Raw genomic sequence first — 19,358 nt, 5'->3', positions numbered from 1 at the left:
GTACCTATGGAGATGGACACTGATATTACAAAAAGATAGAGACCCTAGACAGAATGACAGAATAACAGACTTGGAAGGTACCTTAGAGGTCTTCTAGTCCAACCTCCTGCTCAAGAGGAGGTAGAGCTAGACCCTGTACCATTTCAGACAAATGGTTGTCCAACATCTTCTTAAAGTGATGGAACACCCACGACATCTGGAGGCAAGCCATTCCACTGGTTAATTGTTCTCACTTTCTGGAAATTTCTCCTTAGTTTTAGGTTGGTTCTCTCATTGAGTAGTTTCCATCCATTGTTTCTTGTCCTGCCTTCAGGTGCTTTAGAGCATATGTTGGCCTTCTCTTCTTTGTGGCAGCCCTTTAGATATTGGAATATTGCTATTAGGTCATCCTCTAGTCCTTCTTTTCAGAATTAGCGGTTAAAACACAGAAACCAGGAGACCTGGTCTCACCTTAGGTGTGAAAGCCAGCTAGATGATGTTGGACCAATTGTCTCTCTCAGCCCAGTTCATCTCACAGAGTTACTGGTATGGGGAAAATAGATGGAGGAAGGAGTATTAGTCTCCTCTAGTCCTTCTTTTCATTAGACTAGACATACCCAATTCCCGCAACCGTTCTTATATGTTTTAGCCTTCAGTCCCCTAATATCTTTGTGGATTATACACACTTTGGAATCAGTCATCTAACATTTGACTTGAGAGCCTTGGTGGTGCAGTGGTTAAAGGCCAGTATTTCAGGCAAACTCTGCCTACAACCTGGAGTTCAGTCCTAATGGTACTCAAGGTTGACTCAACCTTCCATCCACCTGAGGTCAATATAATGAGTATACAGATTCTACAATATATATTCTACAATGCACAGAGCGTGCTATAAAGCGCAATGGGGCAGTATATGAAAAAACCTAACTTTCTCTTGCCAAGTATGATAGATTCTATCATTAGATCACAATACTAGATTGATTATTCTATGCAATTATTTCCCCAGAACATATCTTTACTATGATACTTATTCTTCTTCTGTCTCCTTTTAGCAGCAGACAGCAATATGCTTAACAAATATTTTTCACATATTATTACATTTGTGAAAGTTTTGGGATGTTCTGATATCTTTGTCCATTCCTCGATTGTCTCTTTCATGAAATCTGTCCCTTTAAATCTAAGAAAAAGCAAAATGCCATCATTATGAATCTAGTGTTTAGATCTTTGCTTTTTGGGGGAAATGAGAAATGTGAACCAAAACACTTCAGCTTATTTTTTAAAAATTAACTGATGGTACTACTTCTTTCAAAACAAACATGTAAATATTTAGATATTTAGCTTCCCTAACTTGATTAAGTAAAGAACTACAAGATTCTTAAAATTTTAAGTAGTGTAAAAAGAATGAATACAACTGCAAGAATGTGCCTAGTCAGCAAGCTGAGAAAAGACAAAATAATAGTTGTTCATTTAGTACATAATTATCCTGGATCCATTATTGGAGGAATGCTGAGATAATATAAGCAATGTCTTCAAAGATTATTAAAAGCACAGAAGACACTGGTCTTGTTTTGCCATAAAACCACCATATTCATGGCAATCTATTTGATACCTAAATGGGTATACGAGGATGATTATTTTTCCTGGAGCAATGGCTTCACCAGTTTTTTTGAGAGTGATGCTTCAAGCTGCATTTCTAAAAGTATTGAAGGGACTAGGTCAAATGCTATATTGCATCTAATTAAAATTAAATATTCTTAATGTGATTAATTGCTGTTATATATATAATGTTTTCCTCTTTCAATCCCATTAAAAATAGCAACTTTTGGAGGTTTCTCGGGGAGATACTCAAAACATTTAATTGGTATAATGTGCAGTTTTGATTTTTTGAGAAAAGATTTCATGGTTCCTATTGGAATAGCCAAGGAGAGAGAAGAGTATCTGCCACACTGCGGTGTTTCTTCTAAAACTCCATCTAAGCAGTTCCTTAATATACACAATTCACTTTTACTGCTGGCTGCATAACATTTGGCAGGTTGTCCAATACTTCTAAACTTTTTCTGTATAAAGAAACTGCCTGGATTGTTTATGGATTTGTTCTCTTGCCTGGAGTTGTATCCACAATCTCTGACATTGAAAGTAACTGCAGTTTATAAAGGAATGTTGTTAAGGGGAGGAAGAGGTTCAGATGTAGGACCACTATGTCTTCTTTTTGAGGGGTGCGCCCTGGAGAAATGTCTAACAAGAAGAATAAAATTGCAAAGGAATCGTACTTTTTCAATTAATGCCCTCCCTTCTTAGACAAAGAACAAGCACAGTTTGGTATCATGAGAACAATGGAACTGGGAGAAGACATCTTTGGCGATGCCTTAAAGCAGTGATCCCCAACCTTTTTGACTCCGCGGCCCGGTACCGGCATCAGCTGGGCGCCGCGACCAGTACCCGGCATCAGCTGGGCGCTGCCATCTTTTTTGATGAAAAAGTGCTTCCGGTGAGCTTTCTACCCGGAAAAGCTCACCGGAGCGCTAACGCCGCCATCTTTTTGATGAAAACGTGCTTCCGGTGAGCTTTCTACCCGGAAAAGCTCACTGGAAGCACTTTTTCATGAAAAAAGATGGCGGCGCTAGCAAGCCTGTGACCCGGTAGGAGTTGTTCCGCGGACGTGCAGTCCCGGACCGGTGGTTGGGGACCCCTGCCTTAAGGAAGGTAGTTTATCTCTTCCTCCCACAGTCACCTTTGTTCTGGGGTGTTAGTCATAGCTTCCACCTCATGGATCTGCAGTATGGGATCAGATCATCATCAGAAAGTGCAGAACAAGGATTTTCTAGAGTTGAATAAAATGGTCAAATATTGTCCACTTAGCGTTATGGTTGTACAAATGTCAAAACATTTCTATAACAAATTGGCAAAATGCATGTTTTTAAATTCATTTTTGTTTACTTGTGAAAAAAATATGTAAAAGAACTAGTGGTTAATACACAGAAACCAGGAGACCTAGTCCCACTTTAGGTGTGAAAGTGAGCAAGGTGATATTGGGCCAATCATCTCTCTCAGCTTGGTTCACCACTGGTGTGGGGAAATAGATGGAGGAAGGAGTATTAGGCATGTTCACTACTTTGAATTATTTATAAAAATAATGAAGGTGGGATAGAAATAAATTGTTCTGTTCTAGATTTGGAAGTGATAAATATGGTAAATAAGAGCTGTGGTGCCAAATTGGTTAGAATTGGAATTATTGTAAGCTAATTCTGCTGACTGCAGCAGTTCAGTTCTCACCAGCTCAAGGTTGACTCAGCTTTGCATCCTTCCGAGGTCAGTAAAATGAGGACCCAGATTGTTGGGGGCAATATGCTGAGTCTATAAACTGCTTAGAGAGGGCTATAAAGCACTGTGAAGTGGCATATAAATTTAAATGCTGGAGCTATACTTGTAAAGGTCTTCTTTAGGATGGCACAGGTCCTTTTGGGAATAAGTCTATGTACAGGGTAGCTTGGAGGAATATGCAGGAATCACTCGGTTTCATTGTCAATTGTACCCAAGCTTTGATATAGGTCAGTGGTGGCTAACCTTTTTGGGCTCCTATGACAAAAATTGCGAGCATGTCAGCACACCCATACTTGAGTGCCAGCACCCAGAAAGCAAGGCGCACCCCCCCTCCCCATGCCCCCTGTGCATGTCCGCATAATCCCCACCCCCTTACCTGCACTGCGCCTCACAGCTGATTTTTCGGCTGGTTTGAGGCCTTTTTCAGCCTCCCAGAGGCTTGGAAAAAGCCTCTGCAAGGCTTCTCAGGCTGAATTATAGGCCCGTTTCGTCACTTCTGGTATTACAGGAAGTGACAAAATGGGCCTATAATTCATCCTGAGAAGCCTTGCAGAGGCTTTTTCCAAGCCTCTGGGAAGCTGAAAAAGGCCTCAAACCAACCGGAAAAAAAATCAGCTGTGAGGCACGGGCATGTGCAGTGAGGTAAGTTTGCCTATGGCTCGCATGCCAGCACAAATGGCTCTGCGTGTCTGCGCAGTGAGGTAATGTCCCCCTACTACCATAGGTTCGCCATCATGGATATAGGTCCGATGGAGTGCCAGAGATATAGTCTTGCCCTGTTATCTGGAAGGAGTTTGAAACTGTTGAGCCTCATGACTGTGATCTTAACCACCAGTTTATTAAGCTCATACCTCATATATTATCAAGATAATATATAATTGATTCTGATGGTGGCAAATTCTTCCTTGAGAGAGGGTGTGATTCCTTTATTTCTTAAAGAAATGGTACAATCCTCAAGAAACATACAATAGCATACATTCCTAGTTCAATATGAATTCTATAACACCACTGCTTACTTTTCTTCATACACTGTAGAGCAGGGGTCCCCAAACTTGGTAACTTTAAGACTTGTGGACTTCAACTTCCAGGGAGTCTAAGTCCACAAGTCTTAAAGTTGCCAAGTTTGGAGACCTCTGCCACAGAGCCTCAGTGGTACAATGGTTAGAGTGCAGTACTGCAGGCTACTTCTGCTGACAATCGGCTGCCTGCATTTTGGCAGCCCACTAGGCTCAAGGTTGACTCAGTCTTCCATCCTTCTGAGGTGGGTAAAATGAGGACCCAGATTGTGGGGGGCAATATGCTGATTCTGTTAAACCACTTAGAGAGGGCCGTAAAGCACTATAAAGTGGTATATAAGTCTAAGTGCTATTCCTATTGCTATCAACTTTGCTGTTTCTGTTTTATCTGATTCACAATTTGCCCAAGCGATTTCATTATCCCTATTTTAATCATTACAATGTACTTTAATCAAATACAACTTTGGGGGCGGGGGTGGAATCTCAAACAAATCACCTGTGTTTTCTAGTTTTGGCTTATTTACATTCTCAATGAATTCTGAATAAGAACCAAAACTAATCTGTTGCTATCTGTCAGCTAGTGTAAAGTTTTTATGTTTTGGCCCACTTTATGTGTACATGTGTGTTAGCCTTTGGTGTTTACCTTATAAGTGTAAAAGCACCTTCTATTTAAATTCCAAATCTCTTTGAGATAGAAATCCTCCAAGGATTCAAAAAAGTTTCCCTCTGCTCCAGCTTGGCTTAAGATTGTTTCAGGGAAGGAGCATACCTCACTGACAGACAGGGGTGGGATTCAAATTTTTTAACAACCAGTTCTGTGGGCGTGGCTTAGCTGGTGGACTTGGCCAACTCAATATCACTCACATCGAGGCAGAAATCTCCTCGTCTGGCCTCTCATGACTATGGGGATGCTGCAACAGTCATAAGTGTGAAAAATGGTCATAAGTCACTTTTTGCAGTGTCATTGTAACTTTGAATGGTCACTCCACCCAAGCAAAGTACCAGCAAAGGAGGGGAAAAAACTCCAGAGACGTTCCTGAGACAGAAAGTCTAGTCCTGCCAAGAATGTAATAAGGGTTAACGGAGAGGCAGTTTCTGTAAGCAACACCAGAATGTTTCCTTCCTGCCTTCCTTACAGGATTAGGCCAGTAATTTCTTCTAACAACTGGTTCTCCTAACTGCTTAGAATGTTAACAACCGATTCTAGTGAATAGGTGCAAACTGGTGGAATCCCACCCCTGCTCACAGAGGATAGGCCCCCATTTTTTCTTTTTGCAAATGTTCCAGGTTCAGCATTTCCAATCACAAGGACCTCAGGTAGCAGATGATGATAAGGACGAGTTCTGCTGGAGACCATCTTCCAGGCCAAATAAACAGTGTTATAAGAGTAGGTGGATAAACACACTTGTATAAGGCTGACTCCTGTGTTTGGTTTTTTTCCATGTTACCTAATGTGCCCCCATCTGCTGTTTCTTGTTTATATCCTCTCTATAGTTATTTTCCATCTTACTTTTTTCAAAAATGATGTAAATCTAGCATTCTTTGTCAAGCCCTTTCCTTCCCTTTCTCTTTTCCTTCCTTCTTTCTTCTCCCTCCCTCCCTCCCTCCCTCCCTCCCTCCTTTCCTCCCTCCCTCCCTCCCTCCCTCCCTCCCTCCCTCCCCTCCCTCCTCTTCTTTCTTTCTTTCTTTCTTTCTTTCTTTCTTTCTTTCTTTCTTTCTTTCTTTCTTTCTTTCTTTCTTTCTTTCTTTCTTTCTTTCTTTCTTTCTTTCTTTCTTTCTTTCTTTCTCTTTCCAAATAAGGAATTTTCCAGACTAAAAGAGGACTCCATGAACTGGCCCATACAGAGCTCTCGACCAATAGTTTCTATTGTTCTCTGAAAGTACATTTAAGGTTTTGGGAACAAATAATAAAACAAACAGCTGAACAATTTTAAGCCTGGCCTCATTCCTACTTACAATTATTTTTAAGCTATCCCACCATTAGCCTGACTCTGACTCTTTGGTAAGAAACATTACATAAAATAGAAGGCTATGCTTCTATAAAAAAGGCATTGTTTTCAAATGCCACATGGCTTCTGTTCTGTATCCAGCTGTCATTTCTCCTTGTAATTTATGAGTAAGCAAATATAGTTTAATTCAGTCTCCTAAATGTTGCCCAATTGCTTCCTGTTGCACACTTTGAATTGCAGCGATGCTAAAACTAAGCTAGTTTTAAAGAAAATCTCATAATAATAGAGAACAGTACTTAACTATATTCCTATTATTTAAAAAAAAACTTTCAGAATACTTCAAAAGCGGAAAGATACAATATCCTATACAAATTGTTTTAATGCATCTTCTTAAATTGCTCAAGACTATTCTTAATGCAGAAGCTGCTGTCTTGGAAGATCCCCACATGCCAATTTGAAAGACTACGTATTGGCATTATTTCTTAAAGGAGCAAAACAGAGGTGGCATTCAGCAGGTTCTGACCAGTTCTGGAGAACTGGTAGTGGAATCTTTGAGTAGTTTGGAGAATCGGCAAATGCCACCTCTGACTGACCCCGCCCCCATCTATTCTCTGCCTCTCGAGTCCCAGCTGATCAGCTGGGTCTTCTTTGATTGCCCTGCACAGGAGAATGGAGCTGGAAAGCAGGTTAGTGGGGTGGGAAGGAAATGGGATTTTGCAGTAACCTTTTCCCAGGAGTGGGGAGGGAATGGGGATTTTACAGTATCCTTCCCCTGCCATGTCCACCAAGCCACACCATGCCCACCAAGCCATGGCCACAAAACCAGTAGAATTTTGTTTTTTGAATCCCACCACTGGAGCAAAACTTCTTATCGTAGGAAAACTTTCTGATATAGGTAGAGGACTGATACCATATAATATTCAAGCAGAATAATTTATTCTAGGGTCTAGGTAATTAGTTTCAGGGTTTAAAAGAGCATTGGGTCATTGTTCTCATTGGAGCTCAGGTGTAAAGAAAACTTTTAAAACCCAACTTTCTTAACACATTAGAAATAGCTCAACAAATAGCCTTTCAGATATTTATATGGTAGACTAGATCGGGGTCGCCAACCTTTTGGACCTCAGGGACCACCAAACTCATAATTTTAAATCCCGCGGACCAGAAACCCAGGGAAAATCCCCTAAAAAGTCTGCAGGAAAATTCCCCACCCCATTTTCCTACCAATCGGTCATTCTTTGTTTGGGATTGCAGGATACTGTCTCCAGCTCTGTTCTCGGGGGGGGGGGGGGGAGGAGGAGGGCGGAGAGAGAGAAAGACTTTTGGCTTCATGCAATGAAAGCAGCAGAAGTCTTTCTCTCCCCCAAACTCTGCCAGAAATGAGTCTTTGTGAGACTTGTTGCACCGGCGCAGCCTCTTGGAGCAGGATGCCTTGCAGGGTCCCAAAGACTTATTTCTGGTGGAGTTTGGGGGAGAGAAAGACTTCTGCTGCTTTCCTTGTGTGCAGCCAAAAGCAGAAGAAAGAAGCGGAAAGAAGCAGCCCGGTGGCCAGGCAAGGCACGTGGGGCGAGTGGGGCAAGTTCCCCCCTCTGCCCTTTCCCCCCTCCCCTCACTACCTCATGTTGTTCACAATGCAAGAGATGCAAGGCTTGTGTTCCCATGGGCCATGTGGGCGGCGCAGCCTTAAATTCCCCCACAGCCTGGATTAATTGCTTTGGGGGTGACATTTCTCTGCAGACCACCAAAATTTTCTCGTGGATCACCACATCTCCTTTACAGGTAGAAGCACTAACCAAGGCAAGCTGATTAGAACTGGGATAGGAAATCAAATAACCCCAGGGTAGACATTGTAGTGTCCAACCACTTTCATATGGATGGAAGGAAAACAACATGGATTTGTCAATATAGTCACTTGGTATTCAGCTTGTCTCAGTGGAATATTTTCCTCACCAACTGTTAATTATCTCTACTCTAGGTAGAATAAGTTCCAAATATTTATTAGCACTCTAATCTCTATTTTTATCCTTCAATTTACTTTAAAAAGGTTAAACGAGACACAAAACTTGGTATGTTTTTTAGAACATAAATACATCCAGCCATTGTTTGTCTTCTCATTCAAATAACTGCCAGGCATAAGTTGAAAAGAGTGATTTAAATAGCAAATTATCTTATTCACTCAGAAGTAACTATGGAATTTCACCTTAAGACACAGGAAGAAGTATTAAAATACATTTTGACATTTGTCAGTTAATAGTGGGATATCATTTCACCAAATTTCCAATTACCGTATTTGCCGGCGTATAAGACGACTTTTTTGCCCTGAAAAACATGCCTCCAATTGGGGGTCGTCTTATATGCCAGGTCGTCTTATACGCCAGCAAATAGTAATTGGGAAGCACTCATGACTGCCGCGGCTGAGGCACTTTTACCGTGGAAGCGAATCCCGTGAAGCCGAAAGGAGCAGCCAGCCTTCTCCCAGCTCCCAAGGAACGCAGGCTCGCACCGCCCGAGCTCCGCTGAGGTATCCGGCTGGGACTGTCAGGAGTTGTTACCGCTGGCGCGGATCCGCGCGGCTCCAGTCCTGCGTTGCCTCGGGAAGGAAAGGCAAAACCAGGAGCCGCTGCTGCCATTGCAAGCGCCGCGGCTCTTTTGCCTTTCCTTCCCGAGGCAACGCGGGACTGGAGCCGCGGATCCGCGCCAGCGGTAACAACTCCTGACAGCCCCAGCCGGATACCTCAGCGGAGCCCGCGTGCGGCCTGCTTCCTTGGGAGCTGGGAGAAGGCTGGCTGCTCCTTTCGGCTTCACGGGATTCCACGATGCACAAAAAAGTGCCTCAAAAAAAAAAAGTGCAAAAGTGGAAAGTGTGCGGAAGAGGGGCGAGTATATAACAAACTATATTTTGAGTGGAAATGTTGGGGGGTCGTCTTATACGCCGGGTCGTCTTATACGCCGGCATATACGGTATTCAAAATAGAAGGCTTTAACCCTCAGTTTCTAAGTTGCAAAAATCCTGAGAACTGGGGATACAATGCTTCAAATGAGTCAAAAAATGATGAAAGAGTGTGCCATTACAGCACAAAAAATATAGGAAGTCAGGATGTAAGGGCAGTCTGGCTACAACATTAATTACCAGGGTTGATTTGGCTGGTCTGGCTGGCTATGCAGGTATCCCCTTCTTCCGTCACCACTCCATGTATATGACCATGCCAGATAGAAGGAGCATACTGAATATTTTGTAGGTCAAGGGTGTCTGATAGCAAATAGGATGTCAGAAAAAGCAAAATAGTTATAATAAACTACCATTTCAATAACCTTCTGTTTACAAGGCAAATGTTATAACCATCTTGCTGTTACAACATTCATTGCAGAGGTGGTATTCAGCAGGTTCTGACCAGTTCTGGAGAACTGGTAGCAGACATTTTGAATAGTTCGGAGAACTGGCAAATCCCACCTCTGACTGGAGATTTTACAGTATCCTTTCCCCTGTCACGCCCACCAAGCCACGCCCACAGAACCGGTAGTAAAAGAGTCATGAAATAAAATAAATAAGTAATGTATTAATAAATTAATTAATTAATAAAATTTATGTATTAATAGATACATATTAACTATCACCTGAGAACAACTGGATGTCTGATGAATTCAGCTCTTGCTGTAATAATTAAGTAGGGTCTACCCTCCTCTCTCCTTCCCTTCCCTCCCCTCTCCTCTCTCTTCTCTTCCACCTCTCCCCCACTCTCTTTTCCCAAGCCTCATTTCTATATTTTTCCTTTTTTTCTTGTGCAGTTCCCTCTTATCATACTTATGTGCTTCTCTGAGTGAGGATGGTTTATGTGTGAGAATGAACAGTTGGTATGTTAGAGAGTAGTTTTATAAATGAGATGAAAAGTAATCAGGTTACTTTTGTTGCACCAGTCCACCAGTGCCCTGGGGGCAGGAACTCTCAAGGTTAATCTCATCTGGAATCTAGAACCTTAAATTGACAGAATGAGGATGTTAGATGGGCAGGAGTGAAGAGGCGGACACAAGAAGAACAGGTAATTTCTTTATTTAAGCTTAAAGCACAAGCCGCGAAACCGCAGCCGGCGCCGGCCTATGTAGCCGGCGCTGTCCAATGCTTCAGCCACTGACGGGACTCTATTCTTCCCGCCAGTGTCTGGGCCAATCGGTGGAGCCATCAGACTCCACTCGGCTGGCCATATAAGACAATACTTAACAGAGGAAGCAAGACAGCACAGGATATGCTTATATAGCCTTTTCTATATATTTTGAGGTGAGGAGGGATTTTAAATTCCTGCTTAATGCCCTTTTAAATAATTATGGAAATCAGATTAACCATATTCACTTTTAATTATATTCGGACATCAATGAAATATTTTTGCCATGATTCTGTCCCTTACTTTGTGGACAAGATAGCTCTTAGCCAGGGAAAAGTGAGGGTTTTCTGTCCTTGGCTGTCTATAGAAACTGAAGGTCAGTATAAGGAGTTGTGTGGATAGGGGCCTCTTCTCTCTTGGAACACAGAAAGAGTTTCTGTTCTGCTTCAATGTCAGCAGATATGGAGAAGCTTGTTTTGAAAAGAGGCTCAGAACAACCTAGGAAGGTTTCTCTTGGAAGCTTTTCAGCGATGTAGGTGGGGAGGAGCGTTGGAAGGTTCTTTTGAGGATCTACAAATGGAGCTCTTGAGCATCATTTGCCTGTGTTCTTTGAAATTCCCAAAATCAGCAAACCACAAGTGGGCAGCCAATGACTGACAGATTGAGAGAATGTTTGTATGTTTGTACCTGGTCGTATTTGCAGTTTTGTAGAAGAAAAACAGTTTTATCTCTTTAATCCAGTTTTTGGCACATAACCCATGAAAAATGTACATAGGACACTGTTCTATTGATTGCTTCGCTTTTTTCCATAGCCTCTAGCCTTGAAGTTTAAGACCAGAGTGGGAGAAGATCCTCACATTTTAAAGGAAAAAGTGTCCACCACTGGAATAAACCAATAGAGCTGTGTCTCAAATGATTTGCCACAAATGTAATGAGGAAAATGTGTTTTTATTTGTTATACATTTCATTTGATTCTCCTGATTAAAAGAGATTGGCACATCAGATAAAGTTTCAAGATAAATCAAATGGCACATTGTATTTGCATTTAAATGAAGTAACCCACATCCCAGGATGAATTAAGTTTGCAACAGTTTCCTACCAAGATCAAATATAACTCTTTGTATGGGGGGCACATTCATTGTTTCAAAATGATGCTTAGACCTATGTAGTTGTTAATGGTAATCTAGATAAAGGAGCCTAATAGAGGGAATATAAACTTTTTTAAAAAGTTGCTCAAATATCCAGAAATGAGGAACAAAGAATGCAAAATAAATCCCAACCCAAACAGTAATAGAAAAATAAAGATAGAGAAACACAACATTATAATATAAAAAATATGTTGTTTTTAAAGACAGCATTAAAACTTCACCATACATTAAAACACCACTTTTTATGTTTTATGATGTTTGTTAGAAATGATAGTCACCTAACACTTGGGTTGGAAATATATAGTATAGTAATTTAATTAAGTAATTTACAGGATAGTAATTTAATACTGTATCTTTAAGAGAATGCTGTAAGTGTGATTGGCTGAAGTTCCTCCAATGGCCATAAGATGAAGCCAGAAACCTGGTTTCTTTTTTCCTTGCATTTCCTGTTTTGCCGTGTTGCCTGATTGTCATTCTGCTCGGATTGCTGTGAGTTTTGCAACTGTTAGCAAACTCCGTTTACTGAACTCTGTTTATGATACTTGACTTCGTTTTTGGATTATCCCTGGACTGATACTAACTGCTTTAATCGTGTATGATTTGGACTGTTTGTTGGACTTTGTTTACCCATTTACTGGAAGTAAAACCTACATTTTACTATTCAGTGTATCTGTATGTTGGTTGTGTGTTATTCAACATCACTCTCACTATGTTTCCCTGAGTGCACTCATTCTCCTAATGGGGAATACCTCGACACTGGTTATGGGCCCAGCACATACCAGACTCAGATAACTGAGAGTTAGTGTGAATACACAGTACCATATACAGACAGCTGTTTACTGTTTAATTGTGGGTTACTGTCCTGGTAAAGATGGCACAAGACCCGTCAACAAGTCTATCACTGATAACCTGGTTGGATGGAACAAACTATGTTTCCTGGTCTATGAAGTGCAGTCTACTTCTGCGTAGGGAAGGGTTATGGGCTACACTTCAGGATCCACCGGATGTAAATGCTTGGGATCCAAATAATGAGGATGATGCCAAAAAGTTAGCTACTTTAAACGGAACAATGAACAAGCTCTTTGTATAATTGGACTAATACTGAGTGACCAGCAGCTAGTCCATATTCCAGTGGAGAAGAGTCTGCTGCTAGGTGTTGGGAGAATTTGAAGAGGATTTATGTTCGTGACAGTGTAGGTGCACAGATACATCTTACTAAACTGTTTAGAGCACATCTTCTGAAAGGTGGAGATATGTTAGCTCATTTGAACTTCATGAAAAGAACTTTTCAAGAGCTACATGAAAAGGAACTGATTTTTTCAGAGCTGCATCAGGTTTACATCATTCTTTCCTCATTGGATGAAAGTTATGATGATTATGTATCTTCACTGGAAGTCCTGACCAGAAATGAACTGACACTGACTGACATTACCGGACAATTGTTAGAAGAGGCAAGAAGAAGGCTGGAAAGAGACCAACAGAGAGAAAAACAACCACAAGAAGAGGATTTGTCTTCAACTGCCTATACTGTTAGGAAATGTTTTTCTTGTGGGGCTAAGGGACATATAGCTAGATTCTGTAAGAAGGGAAAATGACAGAATACTGGTAATCACCAGAAGGCTAAGAAGAATGTTAATTTAGCTATGTCTAGCAATTCAACTGTAAACCATGATTTGTGGGTAGTTGATAGTGCAGCATCACAGTGTATTACTAGAAATAGAGAGAGGTTTGTAAAGATGTCCATGAGTAAGCAACATGTATCATTAGCAAATGAATGCATTTATCTATGTTATATGTACCTAAATTGAAATTTAGTTTGTTATCAGCAAGGGCTTTAGTTAATATTGGTTATGTAGGAACCTTTAGGGTAGATAACTGTATAATAGAGAAAGAAGGTAAAAGTGTTACTGATACTTTAGAGAATGATTTATATGTTATACATGACGACCAGTTGCAGATGGCTAACTCGGTTTACAACAATGTTAAGCCACATGACAAATGTATACATTTACTGCATAGACGTCTGGGGCACATTAATTTCAAAATGCTGAAACAAACTGTCGAATTGTCAGAGGGAGTAAAATTAAAACCCCCGTAGCAAGTACTTAAACTGTAATGCTTGTAATCAGGAGAAAAGCAAGGTTACTCCAGCAAACAGACTGAATAGGTTTAAGACCAAATAACCTTTAGAGGTTGTTTTTGCTGACATAATTGGTTCTAAGAAACCCAGTTTGGGAGGTGCCTGCTATGTTTTGAGTATAATGGACCATTACTCACAGTACAGTTTCTGCTATCTAATGAAAAACAAAATAGAAACGTTCCAACATTTCTTTAACTGGCTATGATTTGCAGAACGGAAAATGAAATGTAGGGTAATTATTTTAGTTACAGATAACAGGAATGAGTTTATTAATAATAGATTCCAAACAATGTTGAAATTGGCTGGTATCGAGCATAAGCGTTCTGCACCTTACAGACTACAACGTAACTTGTTTATAGAACGAAGAGGGCAAACGTTACAAGCCATGGCTCGCACTATGTTATCTGATTCAGATTTGCCTGAAACACTGTGGGGTGAAGCCATAATATGTAGCAACCATTTGTTAAACAATGTGGTGAATACAACAACTGGTGAATTGCCATTCACTTGTTGGCATGGCAGAAAACCAGATTTAAATTATCTACACACATTTGGAGCTCCAACATGGGTGCATATTCCCACACAAGTAAGACTGAAAGGGTAATATAGAGCTAGGAAATTATTTTTCGTAGGTTACGAGGCCAACCATAGATCATTTAAATTCTGGGCTCCAGCCACAGCTAATATTTACTGTAGCGCTAGTGCTAAATTTCTTGAGCATGTTGGGTGGCATAAACTAGAACAGGAATCCAACAATGATGTTGTTATCGACACCCAAGTAGTCCCTAATGATGAGATAGTTAAACCATCAATAGCCATTAAAGAGGAAGAACAGGCACAGGAGGAGGTAGAAGAACAGGAGCAGGTGGAACATGAGAGTCCACCAGTAAGCCCCGAGTTACCTAGACATTCAACTCGTGTAACACGACCACCAGATAGATATCAGGCTAGTATAGTATGCCAAGTAAATATAGTTCCTATGAACTATAATGAACTGAAACTGTATCCTGCTAAGGATCAGGCTGCTTGGCAGGAAGCAATGGAAAAGGAACTGAAATCCTTACAAAGGTTGGAGGTATATGAAAATGTCAGGTTACCACCAGGTGAGCATGCCATAGGGTGTAAGTGGATTTATAAAATTAAGACAGGTGTGGATGGGACTGTTACCCATAAAGCCAGGTTAGTAGCACAGGGGTTCAATCAGTCAGTCAACGACTACGATGAGGTGTTTGCACCTAGTCTGAAGGCTACCACATTATGAGCAGCATTAGTGTGGGCAGCTAAGAATAAATACACAATAAAACATTTGGATGTTGAGACAGCATATCTGCATGCACTGTTGCAACACACTATATATTTAAAGAAACCTTTAGGTATAAAAACTGATAACAAAACTGATTGCTGGAGATTAAAAAAGAGTCTTTATGGCTTGAAGCAATCAGGATATGAGTGGAACTAGTGCATAGTGAAGGAATTAACAAAGATAGGTTTTATAGCTGGCATGGCTGATCCATGTTTATTCAAAAAGGAAAGTGATGGTGTAATTTCATTGTTGCTATTGTTCACTGATGACATAGCATTAATCACTAAGACTGATCAAGAAGTTACTGGGATTATTTCACTGTTAGAGAAGAAATTTAAAATAAAACATTTAGGAGAGATTAAACAGTATCTTGGTTTGAAAATAGATAAAACTAAGGGAGGCTACAAAATCTCATAGGTAGATAAAATTACTGAAGAACTTTAAAATGGAACTTTGTAAACCGGCTAAGACACCATTGAGCCAGGAGTTTGGCCACAGTGATGTGCAAAGTCCTGTTTTTGATAAGGACATTTATCAATCATTGATTGGTAGCTTATCCTATCTTAGTAATTGGTCTAGGCCAGACATAGCATATAGTGTCAACCAATTAGCCAGGTTTAATGCTGAGCTTACTGAAAAGCACTGGCAAGCTGCTAAGCGTGTGTTAAGATATCTGAAACAAACGATGCATTATGCATTATATTTGGAGCCTAAGGATGAAATAAGTTTAACTGCATATTTCGATGCAAGTTTTGCTACAGATGTAACTACACGTAAATCAATGTCAGATCCTGTAGTGTTATTAGGAAAGGTGTTAATTGGATGGCAGTCTATTCGACAAAAACATCTAAGCTTATCAACAATGGAGGCTGAATTCTGGAGTTTCCGGTTTGTCGAAGCCATGAGCAGTAGGGATTCGCGAGCTTGCGCGATCCCTGCCGCGCTAGCCGTTTTGGGGCTCCGACCCGGACGGGTGCGGAGCAAGGCTGCCCTGCAGGGGTAGCTGAAGGTAAGGGGATCCGGAGGAAGGGTTTGGGGTGTTGCAGACCCCCTCCCTGGCCGGCAGAACCCCTGTTACCAGGACGGTGCAGCGGCGGTCCGCAATGGCCGCCACAAAGAAGTTGACAGCCCGGGCAAGTATGCGCAGGAGGAAGAAGAGAAAGTTATTGAAAGTGAAAGTTCTTCTTGGTCGACCCAGGGCTTTGAGATTTATCTAATTTAATTCCTGGAAAAGATGGTTTTCTGATGATTTCTTCCACAAGAGAAAAAAAAGCGGCTATTTTGAGGTGCTGAAGGGAAGTTACTCTCCTCCCGACGAATTAAGCCGGAAGGAGAGGATAAAGAAAATATATAAATTTGGATCTTGTTGGAGAGATGCCTTGAAGACTTGAGGACAGAAATACAATCTTAATAAGGCTTTAAAATATAGACTTGGATTCTTTTTTTTTATTTGTTTGATACCACCCTGGAAGAGGAAGGGAATTTTGGCTTGCTTGGATTTATTGAGGATTGTGGATTTTGGGATTGTTTTGCCTTTCTCTCGGAATATTTGGTTGGTGTAAGAAGAAAGAGGAATAAAGAAAAGAAAAGATTTATTTATAATGGCTTTCCTTTTTTGAAGACCTGAGGGATGAATATGAGCAAACAAAAGCAGCCTGCAAAGATGGCATGGAAAAAGCTTTTCTATTTCTAGAAATGGCGCTGGTCAATTACCAACAGACAATGGAACAGATGGAAATGGAAGAAGAACAACAAGGAAGAGACGAAGACGCCATCTTCATTGAATCCCAAAACTTATCCAAGGAAGAAGGAAGGAAGAGCAAGGAAAATGAAGGACTTAAGATCTAAAAAAACATTTGAGAAAGAGAAAAATATGATGCAAAGTAAATATAATGATAACAAACAAGAGAAAAGGGAACACAACAGAGAAGGGATCCCAGCAAGACAGAGGTTAGAAGAAGAAGGGGGTAGGAAGATTTGGTGGGGGAAGAAAGAAAGGGGAAAGGCGGAGAAAAGCCTCAAAGCTTTAAAATTGGATGGGAGAAGAGGGTTTTTTTTAGAGACAAAGGATGAAATATAATTTTCTGTAAGAAAGATTCTGCTAAGGTACAGAAGATGGTATTGTAACATTTATATTTGAAATAGTAAATTAGAATGGTTTAAGATTTAATAAGAAATTAAAATGTTGAAGTTTTTAATAATGATTGATTTTTAAAATGTAATAAAATATCGAAGGAAAGGAGGATACAATGTATTTAAACATTTTTGGTGGATAGAATGTACCAAGCAGAACCAAATTGGGTATTTGTTATGCTGAATGTTAATTTTACTAACTTAGGGGAGGATAGAAAGGCATCATACTCTGATTAGTGATTTCAGGAGAAATTTTTTTTATTATAAGAAGAGATAGAGGATAAATGAATGGGCAAAAGATACAAATTTAATGATTTAATTAAGATGGATTAAATAAGATAGAAATGTGAAGAGTGATATGTGCTATTATTTTAGCCCATGCAAAGAGAGGTAACTGGGGCCAAGGTACTTTACTAAAAGATTTTTTTATGTTTGTTTGTGTTTGTTTGTGTTTTATGAGAATATTGGGGAAATTATTGTAGAAAGACAGGGAAAGATTTAATATGTAATGATTTGTTTGTTGTTGAAACTTTTAATAAAACTTGTTTTAAAAAAAAAAACAAAACAATGGAGGCTGAATTCTCATGTTTGTCTCTATAATGTATGGAATTAGTATGTTATAAACAACTAATGATAGACATGGGAATTAAGGTAAATGAACCTATTGTTGTATATGAAGACAACCAATCAGCAATTCAGATGGCTTCCAATCTCGCTGTAAAGACAAGATCAAAACACACCAATCTATGATATCTAAATGTGAGACAATGTGTTCAAAGTAAAATGATTATACTGGAGTACTGCATGTCAGAGAATAACATTGCAGATCATTTTATGAAAACCCAAGGCACTGTAAAACATAAGACTTACTGTGAGGAATATGGACTTAAACTGTAAGGTTTTATATATTGTCCTACCCAAAGGGGAGAATGTTAGGAATGATAGTCACCTAACAGTTGAGTTGGCAATATATAAACCAGGATAGTTATTTAATACTGTTGTATCTTTAAGAGAATGCTGTAATTGTGATTGGCTGAGGTTCCTCCAACGGCCATTAGATGGAGCCAGAAACCTGGTTTGTCTCTCTTGCATTTCCCTGTTGCCTTTTGCCTGATCGTTATTCTGCTGGAATTGCTGTGAGTCTTGCAATGGTTAGCAAACTCCATTTACTGAATTTTGTTTATGATACTGGACTTCGTTTTTGGATTATCCCTGGACTGATTATCTTGAATACTACCTGCTTTAACTGTGTATGATTTGGACTGTTTGTTGGACTTTGTTTACCCGTTTACTGGAAGTAAAACCTATATTTTACTATTCAGTGTATCTGTATGTTGGTTGTGTGTTATTCAACATCACTCTCACTATGTTTCCCTGAGTGCACTCATTCTCTTAATGGGGAATACCTATAATAATAACCTCACTACTTCATGCAGAATCTTTTCTATACTTGGCTGTTGAATTCCACAAAGAAACCAAAGTCAATATATATGCTAAGTGATGGAGTTGAAAATTAGGAAAGTTCAGAACCTCATCATTATAAAATAAGCATAATTTGGACAAAGAAAACCTTTTCTTTTCTATTAAATCATTCTTAATAACTTAATCAGCTCTAAATATCTTAAAAGGATTAGCAATACTTTTAAATATGTATATTGATGTTTGTTTATACAACATTATTCCTTCCCTGAAAGCTCACTGGAAATATCACTAATAATTAGTGATCATTTAGCATATTGTTGTACTGTATAAATTTTGACATAAAGTACTGACAATTATTTGTAAAGCAAAACATATATGAGCATATAATAACTGTTGGTGTTCAAATTTAGCTGTTTTAATACCCAAAGCATCTTTTCATTTATTGATAAAACTAGGCAGTGGTTCCAGTATCAAACCAAACATAACAGGAAATAAAGAATGTCCTTTATAAGTTGTGTAAAGTATCTTAATATGTGAAGAAATAATTCAATTTGCAATAATCCAGGCTGAAAGGTTAGAATAACAACACTTAATCTAATTTATATACTAAAAGGTCCAACTTTTGGCATATACATCCATGCACATCCACACACATACAAATACACACAAATAGGGTTCACCAAACCTGGACCTATCACCCAAGGTCAACACCAAGGCACATAGAAGATGAAACCAGCCAAAGGTGAATGTCCAATTCAGGTAAACATTTCTTTCTGGATACCCAAAATTACACCTATTAATAAATAAAAGATCCCTTTCTCCATATGGATGTCATCTCCAGCTGCAATATTAATTA

The sequence above is a fragment of the Notechis scutatus genome, chromosome 1 (genome assembly GCF_049901735.1).
Source record: "Notechis scutatus isolate UNSWTSFEM ecotype Mainland chromosome 1, rNotScu1.2, whole genome shotgun sequence".
NCBI lineage: Eukaryota > Metazoa > Chordata > Lepidosauria > Squamata > Elapidae > Notechis > Notechis scutatus.
This window is presented reverse-complemented; position numbering follows the sequence as displayed.